The sequence below is a fragment of the Cololabis saira genome, chromosome 2, assembly GCF_033807715.1.
Source record: "Cololabis saira isolate AMF1-May2022 chromosome 2, fColSai1.1, whole genome shotgun sequence".
Lineage (NCBI taxonomy): Eukaryota > Metazoa > Chordata > Actinopteri > Beloniformes > Belonidae > Cololabis > Cololabis saira.
The window spans coordinates 46,251,504-46,279,031 of NC_084588.1; the positions used below are offsets into that span (position 1 = coordinate 46,251,504).

General features: G+C 47.3%; 1 protein-coding gene across 1 annotated transcript in view; it reads right to left on the minus strand.

Moving 5' to 3' along the window:
- LOC133456678 (multiple epidermal growth factor-like domains protein 11) overlaps positions 1-27,528 on the minus strand; it is a 111,034-nt gene that overhangs the window by 72,416 nt on the left and 11,090 nt on the right. The gene's annotated exons all lie outside the window — the stretch shown is intronic.

Below are 27,528 nucleotides of genomic sequence, written 5' to 3' on the forward strand. Positions count from 1 at the left end.
TTCATCTCTGATTCATCTTCTTCTCGACTCCCACAGATGGAGATGATTAATCCAAGCAGGAAGTTCATCTCCGGAGAGAATATCTGATGATCAGAACTTGCAGGTAATTGCTCTCAGGATGGATGTTTAACCGTGAAAATGTTAACTTTAGCTTGATTCCTCCCTCTGCAGGAGCTGCTGCTTCTGCTCCTCCTTTATTCCTCCTTTTATCCTCCTTTATTCCTCCTTTTATCCTCCTTTATTCCTCTTTTTATCCTCCTTTTGTTCCAGTCTTTGTTCCTCTCCTCCGTTCTGGTCCGTCTTCTCCGTTAATGGAGACTCCCTCGCTGCTCCGTCTACGACGTCACATCCTTTGTCTCAAACTCGGACGCATCTTAGTGTTGCTTTGTGTTATTAATGTTTTTTCCTCTTAATGCTCTTAATGCTTATAAAAACCACTTATGTTGAAATGTTAATGTTTGGTTTGGAGGCTGGAACCTTGGATGCAGAAACAGACCATAATAGTCCAGAGACACCTGTCTCACCTCCACAGGTGTTCAGGAACAGACCATGATAGACACCTGTCTCACGTTCACAGGTGTTCAGGAACAGACCATGATAGACACCTGTCTCACCTCCACAGGTGTTCAGGAACAGACCATAATAGACACCTGTCTACCCTCCACAGGTGTTCAGGAACAGACTATAATAGACACCTGTCTCACCTCCACAGGTGTTCAGGAACAGACCATAATAGACAGCTGTTTCACCTCCACAGGTGTTCAGGAACAGACCATAATAGACACCTGTCTACCCTCCACAGGTGTTCAGGAACAGACCATAATAACCACCTGTCTCACCTCCACAGGTGTTCAGGAACAGACCATAATAGACAGCTGTCTCACCTCCACAGGTGTTCAGGAACAGACCATAATAGACACCTGTCTCACCTCCACAGGTGTTCAGGAACAGACCATAATAACCACCTGTCTCACCTCCACAGGTGTTCAGGAACAGACCATAATAACCACCTGTCTCACCTCCTCAGGTGTTCAGGAACAGACCATAATAGACACCTGTCTCACCTCCACAGGTGTTCAGGAACAGACCATAATAGACACCTGTCTCACCTCCACAGGTGTACAGGAACATACTATAATAGACACCTGTCTCACCTCTACAGGTGTTCAGGAACAGACCATAATAGACGGTGGATAATAATAAATAATAATCAATTTTATTTATATAGCGCTTTTAAAAGATCTCGAAGACGCTTTCATTAATTGTATAATTACCTTTTTGGGTAATCATTATTAATTATAATAATAATTAAATATGATTAATTATAATAATAATTAATTATAATTACAATGAATCCTGCAGTAGTTTTCTAGAGACGCCCTGCGTGACTGTTGTAATTACTCGGGTGAATTTGCTGTTTTTAGTGAATATTCTTAATCAATCTGGTGCGTTTGTTTGGTGATTTTGTTGATTAAATGATCAATTATGTTGATTGAATCATCAGTCTCTGCTTCAGCTTTGTGTTGATGATGATGATGATAAAGATGATGATGGTTTCAGAACATCTGCTGCTGTTTGTTTACATGTTTGTTTACATGTTTGTTTACATGTTTGTTTACGTGTTTGTTTACGTGCAGCTGGAACAGAGGAGACGCTGGTTTCTGTCTGTTCCTGGATCCAGATCCAGGTCCAGAACCAGGTCCTGGTAGTTCTGCCACTCCAGAAGGTTCTGGGCCTTGAAGCAGGCGTAACATTTACATGTCCGGGCTGAGTTATTAGAGTTAGCTGACCCACAAACTGCCATTGATTTCCTATTTCCAATTAATAATAGTAATTAGTTGCAGCAGATTTCAGACCCGGGTCGATGTGGAACCAGATGGATGACACACATTCCTGCTGCCCTGGAAACTAGTGGAGGTTTGTTGTTGAGGAGTGTGTGTAACGTGTGTGTGTGTGTGTGTGTGTGTGTGTGTGTGTGTGTGTGTGTGTGTGTGTGTGTGTGTGTGTGTGTGTGTGTGTGTGTGTGTGTGTGTGTGTGTGTGTGTGTGTGTGTGTGTGTGTGTGTGTGTGTGTGTGTGTGTGTGTGTGTGTGTGTGTGTGTGTGTGTGTGTGTGTGTGTGTATGTGTTATCCAGCTTCTGCCCATCTGTCTTCTGACTTAAAAAAAATATTTTTTTATTTATTTATTTATTTATTTTTCTACGGAAGAGTATTAGGGCCAGGCAGGATAAAAATACAAATATATTTTTTTTTTCATTATGCACTTCGATAAAAAGTCAAATTGTCAAGGAAAAAGTCGAAATGTCGAGATTAATGTTGAAGTACAATTTCGAGAAAAAGGTCAAAATGTTGAGAAAAAAGGCAAAATTTCAAGTCCACAATAAAAAAATCTTCCCCTCACAAATACTTTTTCTCCTGCATGGCCCTGATACTCTTCCATATGTTTCACACAAATACAAGGATGAAGAAAAAAGATAACAAAAAAAAACAGAACAAAAAATTCACATAAGGAAAATATTTCAAAAAAAGAACAAAACAACAAGAAATATGCGTGAGGAGTGGTTAGAAGCCTATATAGGCGTATATGAAAACCACACCCAAACAATATACTAAAGTTAAAATATTAACAAAAATCACGATTACATATTAAATGCACAAACTGAACATTTCCTGTAAAGGAAAAAGTGAAAAAATTGCGTGTGTGTGTGTGTGTGTGTGTGATGGAATGTGTTTGTGGGACGTGTGTGACGGTGTGTGTGTGTGTAACGTGTGTGTGTGTGTGTGTGTGTGTGTGTGTGTGTGTGTGTGTGTGTGTGTGTGTGTGTGTGTGTGTGTGTGTGTGTGTGTGTGTGTGTGTGTGTGTGTGACGGAGTGTGTGTGTGTGTGTGTGTGTGTGTGTGTGTGTGTGTGTGTGACGGAGTGTGTGTGTGTGTGTGTGTGTGTGTGTGTGTGTGTGTGTAACGTGTGTGTGTGTGTGTAACGTGTGTGGCGGTGTGTGTGTGTGTGAGACGGAGTGTGTGTGTGTGTGTGTGTAACGTGTGTGGCGGTGTGTGTGTGTGTGAGACGGAGTGTGTGTGTGTGTGTAACGTGTGTGGCGGCGTCTGCGCGTAGAGATTGAGTTTTTCCAAATCCTCTGTTTTAATGAGGCCGTTTCCACATCCAGATAATAAGCCGGAGAGTCAACACGCCGTTAATCAACGGACACGCCGTTAATCAATGGACACGCCGTTAATCAATCAACATGCCGTTAATCAATCAACACGCCGTTAATCAATCGGCGAGGAGCATCAGCACCGGGATGGACTTCGTCCGTCCGCAATGATTGTAAAGAGCCAATAATTGCTGTCATTAGTGATGATGCGTCCAGCCGAGCAGCTGATGGACTCGTCCAGCTAACGCCCCGCTAACGTCTTCTGGGATAATTGTATTTTAATGGATCCATTCATGCATTAATCTGAGGTCCGGCTGCCGACCCGGACGATGAATCCTTTGGATGAGGTCAGAGGTCAAGACTTCATCCTAGCCTGTTACTGAACCAGACTTCCTCTCCAGACCAGCGGTGGGTCCGAAATGCCATACTAAACAGTATATACTAAAAAGTATACTTAAATTCGGCACACTTTTGAGTAAATACATGTATCAGTAGTGTGCATTAATTCGGACATACTATTAAGAGTGCACACGTCACTTCCTGCCGTTGGGAGGAAGTGACGTGTCACGTGACACTCTTTCCCGTTTATCCTGGCCGAAACAAGATGACATTATATAATATTATTATATCAGAATATTATAATATTAATATTATATAATAATATTATTAAACTTAATATTATACTTATATTATACTGACATATGTATCACTTAGCATCCAAACGCTGCTGCATTGCATTGTGGTAAGTTTCTGCTCAGCTAGTGTCCATCAATCCATACTAATACATTTCTCCAGAATGAGTATGGATAGTACATACTATTGTGTACGTTCTAATGTTTCGGACGCACTAAAAAATCTTGCATACTCATTTATGTATGGGAGTATGGGATTTCGGACGCAGCCCAGGTCTACGTGACCTCGACTTCCTCTCCAGACCAGGGGTCTCATGTAGGAAACGTGTGGCGCACAAAAAACGCCACTTTCTACGCTCACGGTTGGATGCTCAAAAAGTGACTTGAACGTGGAAAGTTGCAGTTGTTCACACAGTAAAGCTGGCGTTCGCACATTTCTGAGGTTTGGTCCGTTGGCGACACTCACTGGTGATGCAGTGAAGTGCAGAATATGAGGAAATGTGACGTCAACAATAAGTTCATGACCACGTGAAAGACACGACAGTCCCCACATCACCAGATAAGTTACACACGAGTGGAGCTGCAACAATCTCACAATCAACCACTTGATTGGAACCGTTGGAACAAGTTGTCTTTATTTCTGCAGCGGAGGAATCAGATCATGATGCTTCATGTTTTAAATATTATATTGTTCATATTGTTATACTTATGAGAGAGGTGATCGCGGGCATCCACAATGTGTAGGACTCAATGCACGTGTACATTGGTCTTAATCTGTCCATCCATCCATCCATCCATCCATCCATCCATCCATCCATCCATCCATCCATCCATCCATCCATCCATCCATCCATCGTCTGCCGCTTATCCGTTCCCGGGTCGCGGGGGCAGCAATCTCAAAAGAGATGCCCAGACTTCCTTCACCCCAGACACTTCCTCCAGCTCTTCCTCCAGCTCTTCCAGGGGAGTCAGAGACGTTCCCAGGCCAGCCGAGAGACATAGTCTCTCCAGCGTGTCCTGGGACATGCCTGGAACACCTCCCTAGGGAGGAGGGACATGCCTGGAAAACCTCCCTAGGGAGGCGTCCAGGAGGCATCCGATACAGATGCCCTAGCCACCTCAGCTGACTCCTCTCAATGTGAAGGAGCAGCGGCTCGACTCCAAGCTCCTCCCGGGTGACCGAACTCCTCACCCTATCTCTAAGGGAGCGTCCAGCCACCCTGCGGAGGAAACTCATCTCGGCCGCTTGTATCCGTGATCTTGTCCTTTCGGTCTCTACCCAAAGTTCATGACCATAGGTGAGGGTAGGTGCGTAGATTGACCGGTAAATCGAGAGCTTCGCCTTTCGACTCCCTCTTCACCACGACGGTCCGGTACATCGACCGCATAACTGCGGACGCTGCACCGATCCGTCTGTCAATCTCCCGCTCCATCATTCGTGAACAAGACCCCGAGATACTTGAACTCCTCCACCTGAGGCAGGACTTCTCTGGTCTTAATCCGTCAGTATATAATACGTGTGACAGTAAAGCTGAACGATGAGCCTGGCAGAGGTCTGATGCTGAACTGGGTTCTTCTTCTGTGAGTTCTGTTCCCACCAGAACCAGCCGAGGATCAACCCGACACCAGAGAGCCTTCAGAGGAGACGAGGAGGACCGTGGTGTTGATTTCTAAACTAAAACTGAGGAAACAGAGCTGGAGGATGAAGAGGAAGAGGAAACTGAGGATGAAGAGATGCTTCTGCTAATGACTGATGTTGTGAAGGTCGACTGAGTTCCAGATCAGAACCCGATCAAACATTGACCACTTGATTCAGACGCCTGAACTCTCCGCTCTCCGCCTTCGCTTTGATTCTAAAGGGAAGTGCCTGAAAATTCTTTAAAACTCCTCTGTTTTATGCTCAAAATGCTTCTGGACCCAAATTAATGAAACCAGCGCCGAGTCTCATTATCAGCTAATGATCCGCCGTCTTTGTGGTGAACTTTTGGATCTTTGCAAAACTTAAAAATGTATAAATGAACAGACGGCGTTTTTGTTCTGGTGCCTTTTGGTCCTTTTACTCCTGCTGATCCTTCCTAGTTGTAAGAAAGTGTCAGGTCATGTTCCCTCCTCTCCACTAGGAGGAGACACCCAGTGGTGCCTCAGGTGTCTGTATCGGTACCTCCCACCTTAGAAATAGAGGCCTATAGTAATAATGCACATATATACACTTTTGGTTTCTACCGTCATGGTATCAATCAATAATATGTGTGTAGACAAGGTAAAAAAAAAAAAAAAAAAAAAAAAAAAAGAAATAGAGGCCTGAAGAACTTTCTCCTCTTTGTCTCCAACTCACACCTTGACTGTGTTTGTTAAGGGTTTTGCTATGTGTCTTTTGGTTTGACCTCCAATGTAAGTAGTTTCTTTATATTATTTTAAAGTGTCTCTGACATGAAGAATGGATATATTTGATCCAATTAGTTAAATGTTATTGAGAATCATGTCTTTGGTTATTGGAGAGATGTATTCAACATGCTTTAAAGAGTGAATTCATGATTTATTTGTCCAGATAATGTAATTTGTTATTTCTTTATTTTAGAACCATGGCAATCATCCTGAAACTTCACAAATCAACATTCACCTCGTGAATTTAAATACACTGGATGATTGATAGATTGCAATTCTGTTTCCTGGTGGTTGTGGCTGCAGTCAGAACATTCATTCACTACACTAGTCCTGCCGTCCCTTCCTAGTCCTGGCGTTCCTTCCTAGTCCTGCCGTTCCTTCCTAGTCCTGCCGTTCCTTCCTGGTCCTTCCTGGTCCTTCCTAGTCCTGCCGTTCCTTCCTAGTCCTGCCATTCCTTCCTGGTCCTTCCTGGTCCTTCCTGGTCCTGCCGTTCCTTCTTGGTCCTTCCTGGTCCTTCCTAGTCCTGCCGTTCCTTCCTGGTCCTTCCTGGTCCTTCCTGGTTCTTCCTAGTCCTGCCGTTCCTTCCTAGTCCTGCCGTTCCTTCCTGGTCCTTCCTGGTCCTTCCTGGTCCTTCCTAGTCCTGCCGTTCCTTCCTAGTCCTGCCATTCCTTCCTAGTCCTGCCTTTCCTTCCTAGTCCTGCCGTTCCTTCCTAGTCCTGCCATTCCTTCCTGGCATGCCGTTCCTTCCTAGTCCTGCCGTTCCTTCCAGGGCCTGCCGTTCCTTCCTAGTCCTGCCGTTCCTTCCTGGTCCTTCCTAGTCCTGCCGTTCCTTCCTAGTCCTGCCGTTCCTTCCTGGTCCTTTCTAGTCCTGACGTTCCTTCCTAGTCCTGCCGTTCCTTCCTAGTCCTGCCGTTCCTTCCTGGTCCTGCCGTTCCTTCCTAGTCCTGCCATTCCTTCCTGGTCCTGCCGTTCCGTCCTAGTCCTACCATTCCTTCCTGGTCTTTCCTAGTCCTACCGTTCCTTCCTGGTCCTGCCGTTCCTTCCTAGTCCTGCCGTTCCTTCCTGGTCCTTCCTAGTCCTGCCGTTCCTTCCTGGTCCTTCCTAGTCGTGCCGTTCCTTCCTAGTCATGCCATTCCTTCCTGGTCCTGCCGTTCCTTCCTAGTCCTGCCGTTCCGTCCTAGTCCTGCCGTTCCTTCATGGTCCTGCCGTTCCTTCCTAGTCCTGCCATTCCTTCCTGGTCCTGCCGTTCCTTCCTAGTCCTGCCGTTCCTTCCTGGTCCTGCCGTTCCTTCCTAGTCCTTCCCGTCCTGCAGGACAACTCTCCATAAAAGGGTCGGTCAAGTGTCCTACCGGAGACCTGGATGAGTTGGATGAGTGTAGTGGTTCTGAGGACCCTCCAGGCCTCGAGGGTCTTCAGGAATCTTTAGGAATCAGGTTCACGCTCCGCCTCCTCGACACAATGAGCCCTTTGACGAAGTCAAGCCTCCTTGAAGAGCAGAAGGACCAGGAGGAAGGAAATAAAGGGAAATAAAGGGACCAGCTAGCTGTGACTTCAGTCATGAATGAGTGGAGGAGGAAGATAAATAATCCACTTTCAGAGTCAGAGTGGAGTGGTGGAGTAATGGGGGGGGCGTTAGCCGCCGTGGCTAACCGCCAACCAGTCTGTTTGTGTAAAATTAACCAGAGAAAGAGATGGAGCACGGCCGAGGCTGCTGGGAAGGGAGGGGTTGGTTAATGACCCGTCCGTCAGGCGGCCGGCGTGGGCTCGGCGGAGAAAATGTTTTCTGGGTGAGAGGCTGAACGTTTCCACCCTCAGACGGGAGATTGATGGATAAACACGACCAGAAGAAACAAGAAAGGCCTGATGGGAAACTGCTGATGGAGTCGTTAACGGAGAGTTAATGGAGAAGAACCGGCTGAACCTGAGATCATCCACGCTGCCGAATCCACGGCTAACAACGTCTAAACGAGTCTAAACGCGTCTAAACGCGTCTTAATGTGTCTAACAGCGTCTAACAGCGTCTAACAGCGTCTAAACGCATCTAAACGCGTCTATTTCCCCTTCTACGTTTTGAAAAATACCATCATTTCCACGAACCCGCATAAATACGCTGTTAAGGTGCTATGAGCAGCCAAACCTACAGGGGGCAGTGTAACGAGAAGATAAAGTCATGCTAGCCAATCAGAATCCTGGAAAAAAACATCAACAAATGACACAAGTAACTTCCAGTTACTTCCAAGATGAACGAGAGTCTTTCGTTTGGGGTGACAGAGAAGTGGAGTTACTTTTAAGTGTGACTTTAGAATATAAAACAAGTAAAATACAAGAAAATATTGACGGTGGCCAAACAAATTGTAAACACAGGTCGCACAAATGACGCTGGTGACGTTTCTGTCGCATAATGTGACGTTCTGAAGCCTAAATGTCCGTTTCCCTCCGTTTACAAGCAAACGTGAAGACTGACTTTTTAAAAATCTCCACTATGGCCGGAGTTTTCAGAAATGATGGTTTTTGGTGACTTTGACCTTCGTTTTCATATAAACGAACAAACAAAACGCATGAAAACACCACCGTTTTTGTTACGTGGACACGGGGCCTGAGATGTTTCCAGGCTGGTCTGTAGGAGCATTCTTTAGTTCCTCCTTGTCGTAGGCGGGTCAGATGTGGTGAGACGGACTCGACTTCAGTTCCCTCTGGTTCTAGGTGCTGATGACGGGAGTGTCGGACCGCCGCGCAAAGTCTTCTCATCCCCAACATTCCCCATGGAGTTCAGGTCTGGACTTTGTGGCCTCACCCTCCCGGATTCACTCCTTCATAGTTTGAGCCCTATGAATCGTGACGGCGTCATCTTGGAATAGAGCCGTGTCGTTGGCGAAGAACCCGAACCTTCCTTCAGCATCTTCCTGCGTCAGCTGACCTCGTGACGCAGCCGGACTGATCACATGACTTCCTTCCATTGATCCAGAGTCCGGTCCTCATGTTGTCCTCACTGATTACTGCTTTTCTTCAGGTTCCTGTTTAGTTCCTGGTTCGTGTGGAATCGTTCTTACGTCACGACTAAACACAGCTGAGTTCATCTGTTGTTTTATAACGACCTGATTTTACCAACGTTTACGTGACGGTCGATCGTTCAGGATCCTTCTCCCCGGAGGATGAAGGTTCCCACCGTCCTTCTAGGTTCAATAACCTTCTTAACCCAGTTTTAGTCATTTCAGCCGTTTTTTATGCTGGACCAAGATTCCTTGGGAAAAGAACATGAAAACAGATTCCTGTTCCTTCTGATGGGGAAATCCCGTTAGGCTATACATGACCAAATATTCCAAATAAGGAGTAACCCAGGGGTCATTTTGGGGTTTTTAAAAACCGGAATATGAGCAAATTGTGGTTATTCAAAGGGGTTATTGTTGTTTACTTGGCCGTGTAAAACCGGGTTATTGCTAATATTCCGGTTAGAAAATGGTTATTGACTGCATGGAAACGCAGTCACTTATATCTGACACCGAGTGCTGATGAACGCTGGTTCCTCCGGCGCGCGAGGTCGCCGCCGCCGCCGTGGAGACGCTTCAGGAGACGTGAGCACCGCTGGTTCGACCTGCTCTGACGGGTTTCTCGCTGCTCCGGGTCGCCTGTCGGTCGCGGCGGCGGCCGCTCAGGCCTCAGGGCCGCGGTGAAATTTGATTAAAAAGTTGGTTAGGAAATTAATTTTGACCAAACACAAGGGGCTGCTGACGGCTGCAGCTGCTAATTGGAGCTGGCAGCGGCGGGTGTGTGTGTGTGTGTGTGTGTGTTCTCCTTGACTGTGTGTTTTATCACTCCGGACGTAAATGAAGTGAGGATAAACATCCAGAGCCGAGGCCCGGGGGAGAATCTGCTGCTTTAGCATTCGCCACGGCAACAACAGCCGCGCTGCTGCGTCCCAATGAAGACCTTCCTGGTGGTGGAGGATCCTGCTGCCCCCTGGAGCCTCCAGAGACCTCCACAGAGACCTCCAGAGACCTCCAGAGACCTCCAGAGAACTCCAGAGAGACCTCCAGAGAACTCCAGATACCTCCAGAGACCTCCACAGAACTCCAGAGACCTCCAGAGACCTCCACAGAGACCTCCAGAGACCTCCACAGAGACCTCCAGAGAACTCCAGAGACCTCAGTGGTCAGTAGAGGACCTGCAGATCCCCCTGCACCGTCTCTGTAGTTATTGTGTTTCTCTCTGCATGTTCCTCTACCGTCTCTGTAGTTATTATGTTTCTTTCTGCATGTTCCTCCACCGTCTCTGTAGTTAGAATGTTTCTCTCTGCATGTTCCTCCACCGTCTCTGTAGTTATTATGTTTCTCTCTGCATGTTCCTCCACCGTCTCTGTAGTTATTATGTTTCTCTCTGCATGTTCCTCCACCGTCTCTGTAGTTAGAATGTTTCTCTCTGCATGTTCCTCCACCGTCTCTGTAGTTATTATGTTTCTCTCTGCATGTTCCTCTACCGTCTCTGTAGTTAGAATGTTTCTCTCTGCATGTTCCTCCACCGTCTCTGTAGTTATTATGTTTCTCTCTGCATGTTCCTCCACCGTCTCTGTAGTTAAAAGTTTCTCTCTGCATGTTCCTCTACCGTCTCTGTAGTTAGAATGTTTCTCTCTGCATGTTCCTCTACCGTCTCTGTAGTTAGAATGTTTCTCTCTGCATGTTCCTCCACCGTCTCTGTAGTTATTGTGTTTCTTTCTGCATGTTCCTCCACCGTCTCTGTAGTTATTGTGTTTCTCTCTGCATGTTCCTCCACCATCTCTGTAGTTATTGTGTTTCTCTCTGCATGTTCCTCCACCGTCTCTATAGTTAGAATGTTTCTCTCTGCATGTTCCTCCACCGTCTCTGTAGTTATTGTGTTTCTTTCTGCATGTTCCTCCACCGTCTCTGTAGTTAGAATGTTTCTTTCTGCATGTTCCTCCACCGTCTCTGTAGTTAGAATGTTTCTCTCTGCATGTTCCTCTACCGTCTCTGTAGTTAGAATGTTTCTCTCTGCATGTTCCTCCACCGTCTCTGTAGTTATTGTGTTTCTCTCTGCATGTTACTCCACCGTCTCTGTAGTTAGAATGTTCCTCTCTGCATGTTCCTCCACCGTCTCTGTAGTTAGAATGGTTCTCTCTGCATGTTCCTTCACCGTCTCTGTAGTTATTATGTTTCTCCCTGCATGTTCCTCCACCGTCTCTGTAGTTATTGTGTTTCTCTTTGCATGTTCCTCCACCGTCTCTGTAGTTATTGTGTTTCTCTTTGCATGTTCCTCCACCGTCTCTGTAGTTATTGTGTTTCTTTCTGCATGTTCCTCCACCGTCTCTGTAGTTAGAATGTTTCTCCCTGCATGTTCCTCCACCGTCTCTGTAGTTATTGTGTTTCTTTCTGCATGTTCCTCCACCGTCTCTGTAGTTATTATGTTTCTTTCTGCATGTTCCTCCACCGTCTCTGTAGTTATTGTGTTTCTCTCTGTAGTTATTGTGTTTCTCTCTGCATGTTCCTCTACCGTCTCTCTAGTTAGAATGTTTCTCTCTGCATGTTCCTCCACCGTCTCTGTAGTTAGAATGTTTCTCTCACACACTCGGCCATAACAGTCCAGTTTCCTCCTGATCAGAGTTCAGATGGGATGGAACCAGCGACGCTGCCGTTAATGGAGACTGACTGTCCTCCAAGCTATTTATTAAATGGTCTCTGCTCTTGACCACCGTTTACTGCGTGCTGTCATCTTGAAACTTTGTTTGGAAAACAAGCCCAGCGTGGAATATAAGCGTCATGGAGACAGACGGGCGAGGGAACGAGCAGCGCAGAAAGACCGGAATTAATTTAAAGAGGAATGAGTGTATACATGATCGCGGAATTATTCTATTCAGATTTAAAATCGGAATAAAACAGCCACTTACTTTGGAATTAATGGCCATTTTCATTCGGAATTAGGTTTACATGGTCATTTTTCCTCATTTTAAATCGGATTTAAGTTTAATTCTGAATTAAAGAGGAATTCAACTTCCTATGTAAATGGAGGCATTTAAAAGAAAAAGCTGTAAAATACTGAAGGAACAACATCTATCAAGAAGAATGTGACATATTTGATCCATAAAGTACCAGAATAACCTTGGACTGATGCTGATGTGAAGGGTCTCTGCTGGAGAGTAGAGCTTCCCCAGAGGTGGAACTAGTCCTCTCTGAAGCTGCTGCACCTGATTGAACCTTCCAGCTCGTCCTGAACGACTTCAGCTGCCAGATTCCTGCAGAAACATGAACCTGCTACATATCTGTTCATCTGCTCGAGCCGACGGCGGCTCTGGGATGTTGCTGCTAGCGAGACACGTATCCTGGAGAGCGTTTCCAGTCCCGGCGGAGACGAGGACGGGAAGGTCGTCCCCCCGACTGGAGGAGCTGAACCAGCATCAGAGAGACTCTCTGCTCAGGAAACCCCCCCAGGACGGAGCCGCTGGCCTCTCAGCTCATCAGAACCAGACGCCGGGCTCAGCCTCCCTCGCTAGTTAGTGTCTTTATCTGAGAGACTCAAGGAGGCTCAAGGGCTCCGGCAGGAGGAGGCTGGTCCGAGTCCCGCAGGACTCTTCAGGAAACAGAGGCCACGTTTCCACGTAGCAAAAACGGTGGTGTTTTCATGCGTTTTGGCCGTTGGTGTACACGAAAACGAAGTTTAAAGTCACCAAAAACCATAATTTCTGAAAAGATTGAGGAGCATGCAGGAGATTTTTAAAACCTCCGTCTTCACGTTTGCTTGTAAACTGAGAGAAACAGACATTTAGGCTTCAGAACGTCACATTATGCAACAGAAACGTCACCAGCATCATGAGTGCCACCTGTGTTTACAATTTGTTTGGCCACCGTCAATATTTTCTTGTATTTTACCTGTTTTATATTCTAAAATCACACTTAAAAGTACGGTAACTCCACTTCTCTGTCACTCCAAACGAAAGACTCTCGTTAATCTTGGAAGTAACTGGAAGTTACTCGTGTCATTTGTTGATGTTTTTTTCCAGGATTCTGATTGGCTAGCATGACTTTATCTTCTTGTTACACTGCCCCCTGTAGGTTTGGCTGCTCATAGCACCTTAACAGCTATTTATGCAGGTTCGTAGAAATGATGCTATTTTTCAAAACGCAGAGGGGTAAATATCAGTTTTTGTAAATATGTGGAAACGTGGCCTGAGAAGCTGCTGCAGGGCTAAGCTGTGGCTCGCCCTGACAGGGGAGAGAGAGCGCCCCACACACACACACACACACACACACACACACACACACACACACACACACACACACACACACACACACACACACACACACACACACACACACACACACACACACACACACACACACACACACACACACATACACACTTCCTGTCCATACAGGAGAGTTTTCTGACCATCAGAGTTCCTCCATTCCAAACACAAACAGCTAAAGTACTAAAGTACTCCTCGTCTCCAGAGCCACTCAGGGAGAAAATAAAGCTGAATAAAGGCATATTCACGTAATGTTCTAGGACATTGTCTGTTTCCATGACGACAAATGGAGACCTGCAACCAGTTCACTGCATAAAGGAGTGAAAGGAGATGGAAGCTCTTTGACCGGAGGGTTGCAGTCGCCGCAGTCGCTGCACCGGGTCCTGCAGACCGCAGGAGAGGCAGTCACCCGGAAAACCACCAAGGGCCGGGGTCGCCTTCATCCAGAACCGCCGGGAGCTCGGGTCACTTAGATCCGGTCGGCCGAAGGGACCTCCGTCACACCGAGCGCCGTGAGAGCAGGACGCCGCTCTCAGCAACTGAACCAAACACCGTGAAACACGGGTCCTGACTCGGTGACGTTGGTGTGCAGTCATGCAAAAGTACACACATACACACACACACACACACACACACACACACACACACAAACACATATATATATATATATATTACGGCTGTTAATGCGTTAATAACGCGTTAACAGCATAAACTTTCAGTTTTAGCAACTGGAAAACATCTAAAATGGGAAAGAGCTGTTGTGCGATAGACTGTACTCATAGATTTAGCAAGAAATCAGAGTTTAAGAGAGACAAATGGATCGCTGCAATTAGCAGAAACAACTGGATTCCAGGCACCGAAACGTGGATTTGCGGCTCCCATTTTGTATCAGATAATGTTGGATTTTTGGGTAGCTAACGTTAAACGGTCAAATCATAAAGTTCAGTGTCCTCATCACTTTAATTTCTACAACAAATCCTGCCTTGAAGTCGGACCAAGCGTCAAGACTTTTGTATGCCTTCAACCTTTGCTTCGTGTATTTCCCCGGCATAGAAATTAAGTACATATAAATATCAGGAAACTGGATTCGTGGCCAAACAGCTAGCATCAATCCACACTAATAAATTTCTCCAGAATGAATATGGATAGAACTGTACATACTATTCAGTATTTACTAATGTTTCGGACGCACTAAAAAGTACTGTTTTTGCTGCACTTTAGGGTGGAAGTATGCAATTTCGGACGCACCGCTGGTCTCTGGTCGTGGATCACATGGTCTTTGCATCAGCAGTAAAACTGCAGCTGAACTCGTAAAGGTTGAGCCGAACCCAGACCCGGTGGGATTAGCGAGTGAATCAGCGTCTGGAGGAACCGGCGGCTCGTCCTCCTCCGTGATGAAGAGTCTCTCCCTGAATCCCCACTAATTACACTTAATTGATCTGCTTCAAGTGAAGCTAACAAATCAATAACAACCATCCACAGAACAGCGTCTGCAGGATCGGGATGTACACGACTCAGAAACATGAAAAACCTCTTCACTCGTACAAGAACATCTCTGAAGGTGGCCTGGACATAATACAGGGACTGGCTACAGGAACCAGACCAGCCAGCGGAGGATTCCCTGGTGAATCCTTGAGCAGAAATCTCGGCAACGCAAAAACAAATTCAGATGTTCAGATGAAACTGTGCGTTTCATCTGAACATCACAACCGATGAGGATGAACGAGAATGCCTGCAAAAACACCTGAAACCTTTTTTAGAATAGAATAGAATAGAATAGACTTTATTGTCATTGTGCTCAGGTTACAACAAGATTGGTTGGGATGTTCCTACCAAAGTGCAAAGGAAGCACAAATAAGAGGAATAAATAAGTATGAAAAGCACAGTATAAAAGCATAAAAGCAATACAAACAACGTCTGGATAAAGTGCAACAAACTGTGACCTAGACATCACTCCCGCATCATTCAAAAAAATACACCTGTTCTGTTCTGTTCTGTTCTGTTATGTTATGTTATGTTATGTTATGTTATGTTATGTTATGTTATGTTATGTTTTGTTTTGTTGTGTATTATTTAACAGTCTGATGGCCCAGGGATAGTAGGTGTTTTTGAGTCTATTTGTCCGCTGCTTCAGGACTCTGTACCTCCTGCTGGAGGGCAGCAGGTCAAAAAGACTGTGCCTGGGATGAGATGGGTCCTGCAAAATCATTTTTGCCCTTTCCAACCCCTGAGAGTCTGCAATATCATTTAGATATCATTTAGATAATTTAGAAAAAGATTTAAAAACATCGTCCGTGAGCTCGATACGCTCCTGTCAGAAGTCGAAGCTGGAAAAATAATTTATTTGGGGGAATTTCTTCAGTAGTAACGAGCTCTGGTTGTGTTGACCACATTGCATTATGGGTATTGGAGTTCCTTGCTTTGTGTTGCGTTCCATGAAGAGTTATGTAGACTGGCCTCCGTCCCCGGGAGGAGGGACTGGTTTAGGTCCCGGTCTAGAGACTGGTCTCGGTCCAAGTCCCGGCCTCCACGACTTCTCCCCCGTCAGCAGACCAGCTCAGGTTTCCAGCCTGTAAACTGATTTATTTGTCCAACTTCCCCACAAATGCAGCTCCGTCTGGTTCTGGAGGCGATTAAACCCCCAACAAGGAGACGATAACAGGACCGCGGGACCCGGTTCCTCCCCCGGTCCTGTTAAAGACCCGGTTCCTCCCCCGGTCCTGTTAAAGACCCGGTTCCTCCCCCGGTCCTGTTAAAGACCCGGTTCCTCCCCCGGTCCTGTTAAAGACCCGGTTCCTCCCCCGGTCCTGTTAAAAACCCGGCGGCGGCGGCTTGAAGCTGCAAGCTTCTCTCCCAGCGTTCAGCAGATTGCTTTCCTGAGCAGGTAATGAGCAGGTAATGAGCAGCTGACAGGCGGTTCCGGGGACGGCGGCGGCGCCGCGGCGCGCTAATCCAACATGGCAGAGCGGCGTATCCCCGTCTGCAGACGAGAGAGGTGCATGCTGGGAAATATGCTGGGAGATGCTTCAGCGTAAAATAAAGCAGCCTCCTGCAGAGAGTTGGAGTCGGGCCCCTCATCCCGGGTCCGGGATGGAGCTGCCTCCTTCACTTCCCTTCAATAGGCGACTACAACCCCCCCCAGGGCTCCAACCCTCGGCTCAGGAGCAGCAATAAAACAGGTAAACAAAAGGAGGGAAGGAAACCAGCAACATATATATATATATATATATACTATATATATACACACACACACTCTCACCTCCACCAGAGATTAAAGAGGAGGATTGAAGGTAAACGCTGGGAATGAGACTCGTTAAGATCCAACCGCCTCATTTCAAAGCTGCATTCATATTTATCTGCCATACTGAGGTTCAGATGGAAACATCATCAACCCCCCCGTTAACTGATTATCAGGGGGGTAACTATATATTGTTCCACGAGCATGAATCAATGTTTTTCCTGATGTAAAGATAGTGTTGTCCCCGACGGTGGGAGGATGAAACGATAACGGGGTTCACCTTACGGCCTCAGGCTGGAGCATGTGAAGCTCTGAGCTCTGGCACAAGATCAATAACAGTCATGGTGCTTTTGGAGTTTGGGACTTTTCAGAGTTTATTTATTTACCTTTATTTATTTTAGTTGTTAAATTTAGTTGTTAAAAGTCAAGTCATACATAAGAGAAACTATTCAGTTTGTGGCAAAATATTTGTACTTGTATGAAACTGAAGATGCATAATGCAAACCTGACATTTACTTTTAGTTCAGTTTGTGGAAAATGGTTGGCCTGGCTTGCTCTTTAAAACCTAAACAGTTATAAAGCATTACAAACAGTAACAATAGGGCAAATGCACAGCATTGTTTTGTATTTTGTGTCTTTCAAATGAAAGACAGTTTTTTCCGGTCATATATTCCTCATTCAAGGTTGTTAAAAAAATACTGCTATAATATCGTATCGTTATCGTGAGATTAGTTCATCATTACACCCCTAGTGATTAACTGATTAACTTCACGTTCGTTCTGATCAAATCTGTCCAAACACGCTGGTTCCAGAAACAACACCTGGAACCAGGACTATCAGAGTTCTGCTGGTCCTGGAACCAGGACTGGAACCAGGACTATCAGAGTTCTGCTGGTCCTGGAACCAGGACTGGAACCAGGACTATCAGAGTTCTGCTGGTCCTGGAACCAGGACTGGAACCAGGACTATCAGAGTTCTGCTGGTCCTGAGGTCGGTTCTGGTCGGACTGCCGGATCGGGGGCAAGACGGACGTCCCAGCAGGCAATTAGCACGTTAGCACACCGTTAGCACAAGCTGCCTGCCCGTAGCTAAGCTCCGCCCTCAGACCCCGGAGACCAACCATCAACCGTCACGCTGGTCCGTCACCAACATTTACAACCATCAACCGTCACGCTGGTCCGTCACCAACATTTACAACCATCAACCGTCACGCTGGTCCGTCACCAACATTTACAACCATCAACCATCACGCTGGTCCGTCACCAACATTTACAACCATCAACCATCACGCTGGTCCGTCACCAACATTTACAACCATCAACCGTCACGCTGGTCCGTCACCAACATTTACAACCATCAACCGTCACGCTGGTCCGTCACCAACATTTACAACCATCAACCGTCACGCTGGTCCATCACCAACATTTACAACCGTCACGCTGGTCCGTCACCAACATTTACCAACCATCAACCATCACGCTGGTCCGTCACCAACATTTACGACCATCAACCGTCACGCTGGTCCGTCACCAACATTTACAACCATCAACCGTCACGCTGGTCCGTCCCCAACATTTACAACCATCAACCGTCACGCTGGTCCGTCACCAACATTTACAACCATCAACCGTCACGCTGGTCCGTCACCAACATTTACAACCATCAACCGTCACGCTGGTCCGTCACCAACATTTACAACCATCAACCGTCAAGATGGTCCGTCACCAACATTTACAACCATCAACCGTCACGCTGGTCTGTCACCAACATTTACCAACCATCAACCGTCACGCTGGTCCGTCACCAACATTTACAACCATCAACCGACACGCTGGTCCGTCACTAACATTTACAACCATCAACCGTCACGCTGGTCCGTCACCAACATTTACAACCATCAGCCGTCAAGATGGTCCGTCACCAACATTTACAACCATCAACCGTCACGCTGGTCCGTCACCAACATTTACCAACCATCAACCGTCACGCTGGTCCGTCACCAACATTTACAACCATCAGCCGTCAAGATGGTCCGTCACCAACATTTACAACCATCAACCGTCACGCTGGTCCGTCACCAACATTTACAACCATCAACCGTCAAGATGGTCCGTCACCAACATTTACAACCATCAACCGTCACGCTGGTCCGTCACCAACATTTACCAACCATCAACCGTCACGCTGGTCCGTCACCAACATTTACAACCATCAACCGTCACGCTGGTCCGTCACCAACATGTACAACCGTCAACCTTCACGCTGGTCCGTCACCAACATTTACAACCATCAACCGTCATGCTGGTCCGTCACCAACATTTACAACCATCAACCGTCACGCTGGTCCGTCACCAACATTTACAACCGTCACGCTGGTCCGTCACCAACATTTACAACCGTCACGCTGGTCCGTCACCAACATTTACAACCATCAACCGTCACGCTGGTCCGTCACCAACATTTACCAACCATCAACCGTCACGCTGGTCTGTCACCAACATTTACCAACCATCAACCGTCACGCTGGTCCGTCACCAACATTTACAACCATCAACCGTCACGCTGGTCTGTCACCAACATTTACCAACCATCAACCGTCACGCTGGTCCGTCACTAACATTTACAACCATCAACCGTCACGCTGGTCCGTCACCAACATTTACAACCATCAACCGTCACGCTGGTCTGTCACCAACATTTACCAACCATCAACCGTCACGCTGGTCCGTCACCAACATTTACAACCATCAACCGTCACGCTGGTCTGTCACCAACATTTACCAACCATCAACCGTCACGCTGGTCCGTCACCAACATTTACAACCATCAACCGTCACGCTGGTCCATCACCAACATTTACAACCATCAACCGTCACGCTGGTCCGTCACCAACATTTACAACCATCAGCCGTCACGCTGGTCCGTCACCAACATTTACAACCATCAACCGTCACGCTGGTCCGTCACCAACATTTACAACCATCAACCGTCACGCTGGTCCATCACCAACATTTACCAACCATCAACCGTCACGCTGGTCCGTCACCAACATTTACAACCGTCACACTGGTCCGTCACCAACATTTACAACCATCAACCGTCACGCTGGTCCGTCACCAACATTTACAACCGTCACGCTGGTCCGTCACCAACATTTACAACCATCAACCGTCACGCTGGTCCGTCACCAACATTTACAACCGTCACACTGGTCCGTCACCAACATTTACAACCGTCACGCTGGTCCATCACCAACATTTACAACCGTCACGCTGGTCCGTCACCAACATTTACAACCATCAACCGTCACGCTGGTCCATCACCAACATTTACAACCATCAACCGTCACGCTGGTCCGTCACCAACATTTACAACCGTCAACCGTCACGCTGGTCCGTCACCAACATTTACAACCATCAACCGTCACGCTGGTCCGTCACCAACATTTACAACCATCAACCGTCACGCTGGTCCGTCACCAACATTTACCAACCATCAACCGTCACGCTGGTCCGTCACCAACATTTACAACCATCAACCGTCACGCTGGTCCGTCACCAACATGTACAACCGTCAACCTTCACGCTGGTCCGTCACCAACATTTACAACCATCAACCGTCATGCTGGTCCGTCACCAACATTTACCAACCATCAACCGTCACGCTGGTCCGTCACCAACATTTACCAACCATCAACCGTCACGCTGGTCCGTCACCAGCATTTACAACCGTCACGCTGGTCCGTCACCAACATTTACAACCGTCACGCTGGTCCGTCACCAACATTTACAACCATCAACCGTCACGCTGGTCCGTCACCAACATTTACCAACCATCAACCGTCACGCTGGTCCGTCACTAACATTTACAACCATCAACCGTCACGCTGGTCTGTCACCAACATTTACCAACCATCAACCGTCACGCTGGTCCGTCACCAACATTTACAACCATCAACCGACACGCTGGTCCGTCACTAACATTTACAACCATCAACCGTCACGCTGGTCCGTCACCAACATTTACAACCATCAACCGTCACGCTGGTCTGTCACCAACATTTACCAACCATCAACCGTCACGCTGGTCCGTCACCAACATTTACAACCATCAACCGTCACGCTGGTCTGTCACCAACATTTACCAACCATCAACCGTCACGCTGGTCCGTCACCAACATTTACAACCATCAACCGACACGCTGGTCCGTCACTAACATTTACAACCATCAACCGTCACGCTGGTCAGTAAACAACATTTACAACCATCAACCAACACGCTGGTCCGTCACCAACATTTACAACCATCAACCGTCACGCTGGTCCATCACCAACATTTACAACCATCAACCGTCACGCTGGTCCGTCACCAACATTTACAACCATCAACCGTCACGCTGGTCCGTCACCAACATTTACAACCATCAACCGTCACGCTGGTCCGTCACCAACATTTACAACCATCAGCCGTCACGCTGGTCCGTCACCAACATTTACAACCATCAACCGTCACGCTGGTCCGTCACCAACATTTACAACCATCAACCGTCACGCTGGTCCGTCCCCAACATTTACAACCATCAACCGTCACGCTGGTCCATCACCAACATTTACCAACCATCAACCGTCACGCTGGTCCGTCACCAACATTTACAACCGTCACACTGGTCCGTCACCAACATTTACAACCATCAACCGTCACGCTGGTCCGTCACCAACATTTACAACCGTCACGCTGGTCCGTCACCAACATTTACAACCATCAGCCGTCACGCTGGTCCGTCACCAACATTTACAACCATCAACCGTCACGCTGGTCCGTCACCAACATTTACAACCATCAACCGTCACGCTGGTCCATCACCAACATTTACCAACCATCAACCGTCACGCTGGTCCGTCACCAACATTTACAACCGTCACACTGGTCCGTCACCAACATTTACAACCATCAACCGTCACGCTGGTCCGTCACCAACATTTACAACCGTCACGCTGGTCCGTCACCAACATTTACAACCATCAACCGTCACGCTGGTCCGTCACCAACATTTACAACCGTCACACTGGTCCGTCACCAACATTTACAACCGTCACGCTGGTCCATCACCAACATTTACAACCGTCACGCTGGTCCGTCACCAACATTTACAACCATCAACCGTCACGCTGGTCCATCACCAACATTTACAACCATCAACCGTCACGCTGGTCCGTCACCAACATTTACAACCGTCAACCGTCACGCTGGTCCGTCACCAACATTTACAACCATCAACCGTCACGCTGGTCCGTCACCAACATTTACAACCATCAACCGTCACGCTGGTCCGTCACCAACATTTACCAACCATCAACCGTCACGCTGGTCCGTCACCAACATTTACAACCATCAACCGTCACGCTGGTCCGTCACCAACATGTACAACCGTCAACCTTCACGCTGGTCCGTCACCAACATTTACAACCATCAACCGTCATGCTGGTCCGTCACCAACATTTACCAACCATCAACCGTCACGCTGGTCCGTCACCAACATTTACCAACCATCAACCGTCACGCTGGTCCGTCACCAGCATTTACAACCGTCACGCTGGTCCGTCACCAACATTTACAACCGTCACGCTGGTCCGTCACCAACATTTACAACCATCAACCGTCACGCTGGTCCGTCACCAACATTTACCAACCATCAACCGTCACGCTGGTCCGTCACTAACATTTACAACCATCAACCGTCACGCTGGTCTGTCACCAACATTTACCAACCATCAACCGTCACGCTGGTCCGTCACCAACATTTACAACCATCAACCGACACGCTGGTCCGTCACTAACATTTACAACCATCAACCGTCACGCTGGTCCGTCACCAACATTTACAACCATCAACCGTCACGCTGGTCTGTCACCAACATTTACCAACCATCAACCGTCACGCTGGTCCGTCACCAACATTTACAACCATCAACCGTCACGCTGGTCTGTCACCAACATTTACCAACCATCAACCGTCACGCTGGTCCGTCACCAACATTTACAACCATCAACCGACACGCTGGTCCGTCACTAACATTTACAACCATCAACCGTCACGCTGGTCAGTAAACAACATTTACAACCATCAACCAACACGCTGGTCCGTCACCAACATTTACAACCATCAACCGTCACGCTGGTCCATCACCAACATTTACAACCATCAACCGTCACGCTGGTCCGTCACCAACATTTACAACCATCAACCGTCACGCTGGTCCGTCACCAACATTTACAACCATCAACCGTCACGCTGGTCCGTCACCAACATTTACAACCATCAGCCGTCACGCTGGTCCGTCACCAACATTTACAACCATCAACCGTCACGCTGGTCCGTCACCAACATTTACAACCATCAACCGTCACGCTGGTCCGTCCCCAACATTTACAACCATCAACCGTCACGCTGGTCCATCACCAACATTTACCAACCATCAACCGTCACGCTGGTCCGTCACCAACATTTACAACCGTCACACTGGTCCGTCACCAACATTTACAACCATCAACCGTCACGCTGGTCCGTCACCAACATTTACAACCGTCACGCTGGTCCGTCACCAACATTTACAACCGTCACGCTGGTCCATCACCAACATTTACAACCGTCACGCTGGTCCGTCACCAACATTTACAACCATCAACCGTCACGCTGGTCCATCACCAACATTTACAACCATCAACCGTCACGCTGGTCCGTCACCAACATTTACCAACCGTCATGCTGGTCCGTCACCAACATTTACCAACCATCAACCGTCACGCTGGTCCGTCACCAACATTTACCAACCGTCACGCTGGTCCGTCACCAACATTTACCAACCGTCACGCTGGTCCGTCACCAACATTTACCAACCATCAACTGTCACGCTGGTCCGTCACCAACATTTACAACCGTCACGCTGGTCCGTCACCAACATTTACAACCATCAACCGTCACGCTGGTCCATCACCAACATTTACAACCGTCACGCTGGTCCATCACCAACATTTACAACCGTCACGCTGGTCCGTCACCAACATTTACCAACCATCAACTGTCACGCTGGTCCGTCACCAACATTTACAACCGTCACGCTGGTCCGTCACCAACATTTACAACCATCAACCGTCACGCTGGTCCGTCACCAACATTTACCAACCATCAACCGTCACGCTGGTCCGTCACTAACATTTACAACCATCAACCGTCACGCTGGTCTGTCACCAACATTTACCAACCATCAACCGTCACGCTGGTCCGTCACCAACATTTACAACCATCAACCGACACGCTGGTCCGTCACTAACATTTACAACCATCAACCGTCACGCTGGTCCGTCACCAACATTTACAACCATCAACCGTCACGCTGGTCTGTCACCAACATTTACCAACCATCAACCGTCACGCTGGTCCGTCACCAACATTTACAACCATCAACCGTCACGCTGGTCTGTCACCAACATTTACCAACCATCAACCGTCACGCTGGTCCGTCACCAACATTTACAACCATCAACCGACACGCTGGTCCGTCACTAACATTTACAACCATCAACCGTCACGCTGGTCAGTAAACAACATTTACAACCATCAACCAACACGCTGGTCCGTCACCAACATTTACAACCATCAACCGTCACGCTGGTCCATCACCAACATTTACAACCATCAACCGTCACGCTGGTCCGTCACCAACATTTACAACCATCAACCGTCACGCTGGTCCGTCACCAACATTTACAACCATCAACCGTCACGCTGGTCCGTCACCAACATTTACAACCATCAGCCGTCACGCTGGTCCGTCACCAACATTTACAACCATCAACCGTCACGCTGGTCCGTCACCAACATTTACAACCATCAACCGTCACGCTGGTCCGTCCCCAACATTTACAACCATCAACCGTCACGCTGGTCCATCACCAACATTTACCAACCATCAACCGTCACGCTGGTCCGTCACCAACATTTACAACCGTCACACTGGTCCGTCACCAACATTTACAACCATCAACCGTCACGCTGGTCCGTCACCAACATTTACAACCGTCACGCTGGTCCGTCACCAACATTTACAACCGTCACGCTGGTCCATCACCAACATTTACAACCGTCACGCTGGTCCGTCACCAACATTTACAACCATCAACCGTCACGCTGGTCCATCACCAACATTTACAACCATCAACCGTCACGCTGGTCCGTCACCAACATTTACCAACCGTCATGCTGGTCCGTCACCAACATTTACCAACCATCAACCGTCACGCTGGTCCGTCACCAACATTTACCAACCGTCACGCTGGTCCGTCACCAACATTTACCAACCGTCACGCTGGTCCGTCACCAACATTTACCAACCATCAACTGTCACGCTGGTCCGTCACCAACATTTACAACCGTCACGCTGGTCCGTCACCAACATTTACAACCATCAACCGTCACGCTGGTCCATCACCAACATTTACAACCGTCACGCTGGTCCATCACCAACATTTACAACCGTCACGCTGGTCCGTCACCAACATTTACCAACCATCAACTGTCACGCTGGTCCGTCACCAACATTTACAACCAAAAGTTCTCTCTCAAACCCCACATGACGTTTCAGATATGAAGTTGACGAGGCAGACGCTCCGACTGGTTTTCTCAGGTGGACGTTATTTGCACAGAAAGGTTAGATTTTTACCGTCGGACTCTTTGGGAGACAATGCATGTTGCGTTCAGTTTGACGTTCTCACAGAAATGAACTTGTTTAATGAACATGTTCATTTGAACTCGTTTATTTGAATTCGTTCCTGCACAACACTGGTACCTGAGGAAAGGTGGGCGAGTCGTAGCAGAAATCATTTTAGATTTTGAAGCCTCCAACAACATTTAGCCAGCCTCGGATGAACCATTGTACTGCTGGGATGGAGCAGATACTGCTGGGATGGAGCAGCTCCTGCTGGGATGGAGCAGATACTGCTGGGATGAACCAGCTACTGCTGGGATGGAGCAGATACTGCTGGGATGAACCAGCTACTGCTGGGATGGAGCAGATACTGCTGGGATGGAGCAGATACTGCTGGGATGGAGCAGATACTGCTGGGATGGAGCAGCTACTGCTGGGATGTAATCTCACGCAGCAGATCGGTTCCCTAAACCGTGAGCAGCTGAACCGGGAACAACAGACTGACATTTCCCTCTTATATCCGCCTCATTAGCATGAAGATCAGCCTCATTAGCATGAAGATCAGCCTCCGTTCTGATAATGGAGCTCATGGTGTCGCCAGGTTCAAACCGGGTTAACACCAGACGATACGCGTCGCGGAAAATACCACAGTCACTCAACACGACTCAAACTCCAGCTTACTACGACTTCTACTACTGTCATTTAACTTTTATGTGGTGAGGAAAGCCGGCTCTGTCCTGGGCTGTAGTAGTAGTACTAGCTCTGTCCTGTACTGTAGTAGTACTAGCTCGATCCTGTACTGTAGTAGTAGTACTAGCTCTGTCCTGTACTGTAGTAGTAGTACTAGCTCTGTCCTGTACTGTAGTAGTAGTACTAGCTCTGTACTGTAGTAGTAGTAGTAGTAGTAGTAGTAGTAGTAATAGTAGTACTAGCTCTGTCCTGGGCTGTAGTAGTAGTAGTAGTACTAGCTCTGTCCTGTACTGTAGTAGTAGTAGTAGTAGTAGTAGTAGTAGGAGGATGGTGGCTAAGCTGTTATCCATCATGGACATCATCTCCCACCCCCTTCATGAGACTGTCAGAACCCTGGAGATCTCCATCAGAACCATGGAGAGCTCCATAAGGACCATGGAGAGCTCGATCAGAACCATGGAGAGCTCCATCAGAACCATGGAGAGCTCCATCAGAACCATGGAGAGCTCCATCAGCTCCATCAGAACCATGGAGAGCTCCATCAGAACCATGGAGAGCTCCATCAGCTCCATCAGAACCATGGAGAGCTCCATCAGCTCCATCCGGACCATGGAGAGCTCCATCAGCTCCATGGAGAGCTCCATCAGAACCATGGAGAGCTCCATCAGGACCATGGAGAGCTCCATCATTTCCTTCGCTGCCATCAGACTGTATAACCAGGCCTGCTTTCAGTAGCCAGTGGACAATAATATGTGCAATAATATAACATGTGCAATAATATAACATGTGCAATATCTGTCAATCTGCCAGTCTACCTCACAACACTCCACCTGCTTTTCTGCACTGTTTCTTAACTGTATATACTGTTCATATCCTGTGTTTATACATATTTTATACGTATCTTTTTGTATTTTTTATATATTTTTTATCTCTGACTTTTCAGTCTTTTTACCCCTCCCCTACATGTGTGTGCTAAGTGTACTGCTGACAACAAAATAAGTTTCCCCACTGAGGGAGAAAATAAAGGATATCTTATCTTATCTTATCTTATCTCAGTAGTTAACGGACAATAACACATGCAATAACAAAAACAAGATGTGCAATACCTCTACCTTACACACATTCTACCTGCTTTTTTGCACTGTTTTTTTTTCTTTCGCACTACTTTTACTTCCATTGCAATGTACTGTATATACTGTTTATATTTTGTAAATATATATATTTTTAACTTTTTACTTTTTTTACCTTCACTGCATGTGTGTGTTGAGTTACTGCTGCTGAACAAAGTGAGTTTCCCCATAAAGGAGAAATAAAGGATAATCTTATCTTATCTTATCCAAAGCGACTTCCATCTGAGACACAAACACCATGGACCAATCAGGGTTAATGCCTTGCTCAAGGGCCCAGGGTGGTTCATCTTGGTTGCCGTTCCGGAGCTTGAACCCGGGTCCTCCAGACCTGAACCCTCCTCTGTAG